The sequence below is a fragment of the Capsicum annuum genome, chromosome 1, assembly GCF_002878395.1.
Source record: "Capsicum annuum cultivar UCD-10X-F1 chromosome 1, UCD10Xv1.1, whole genome shotgun sequence".
In the NCBI taxonomy this organism is placed as follows: Eukaryota; Viridiplantae; Streptophyta; class Magnoliopsida; order Solanales; family Solanaceae; genus Capsicum; species Capsicum annuum.
Window position 1 is genome coordinate 93,342,432 of NC_061111.1, and position 1,499 is coordinate 93,343,930.

Here is a 1,499-nt window from a genome sequence, read left to right on the forward strand (position 1 = left end):
GTTTTATGAGCAGATCCATATGGGTTTTCATGTGAGCCACATCCTGATCATGGTCCTCTTCTCTCCTATGCTGCTCTACTGATATTACACTAGACCCAGTATTTCCTGATACTACAGAATCTCTGGTACATCAAGCTCTACTTGTCTTAGTCATTCTTTCTAACATGTCCGCAGCCTCAGTAAAGGTGATCTCCATAAAAGCTCCTCCTGTAGGATTATCCATTATTGGCTTTGTAAGTGAGTTCAAAGCTCTGTAGAGTATTTCCATCAAATGTTCATCAATCACCTTATGGTTTGGGCATTGATTCAACTTCTTTTTAAACCTTGCCCAAGTCTCATGCAAAGCTTCATTATCCAATTGCCTAAAGTTGCTTATCTCTTCCCTCAATTGTAACATTCTGGAGGGCGGAAAGAACCTTTCTAGGAAAGCTCCTTTCAATTGCCTCCAGTTTGTTATAGAATCAGGAATCAGCTCATTCAACCACATAGTTTCCTCTCCAGATTGAGATAGTGGGAATAATCTTAAATGAATAGCATTTTTTCCCACTCCAGGATTATCAAATGACTTATAAATACTGATAAAATTCACAAAATATAGATTTGGATCATCACCAGGTAATCCACCAAAGAGACCTTTCAGATTCAGTAGCTGGATCATAGTACTGGTGATGTTGAATTTCACCTCAGGAGCTAGTGGTGGTAAAATGATTACCACCGTAGATCCAGTTCCATCTAAATTGTCCTTATCATTGTCAACATTAAACTGCGCAGCTTGGCGACCTGGTCTTTCTTTGAATGGACGATTTTCATTTACAGGTGCAACTACCCTTGCTGCATGCCTCCTATTAGCTGTGTCAATTAAATCATCATCTCCTAGGACCTCTTTATCTAGATTAGATACCCGATCGGGGTTATCTGCATTCTGTAGATTTAATTAAGCATTAGCCAAAGTGGCTAATCTTTCAGCTTCTTGTTGGTTAGCCATTATTTCAATGAGATAACGTTCAGGATTGAAGAGTAATAATGGTTCTTCTGAACTTCTAGTTCATGGCATAAATAACAATGAGCCTGTAACAAACAAAAACAACAAATAACATAAAATAAGGAAACTTGACTAACAGTTAATTAACACACATAAACTCAATTGACAACCATACTCCCCGCTAATGGTGCCAAAATTTGATAACGCTCAAATTAGACCTCTCTTACGAGAGAGTAAGCGGTTGTTGTCAAATATATAATCCAACTAGGTTGGGGTCAAATCCCACAGGGAATATGGTGCTAATTAATTTGTATGCAAATTAGTTGACTTTTAATCATTTTTTCCATAAAATAAATAGGGGGGATTCGGTTCAGCTCACAAATTAATGGTTTCAGTTTAACAAGATGAAATATGTGTAGTAGTATTCAAATTCAGAGAAATAGCAAGTTAGGTTTATGTCCACCTTGTAGTTTTCAATACTTTCTAGCTATGGGCTTTATGAATTCATACATGCATC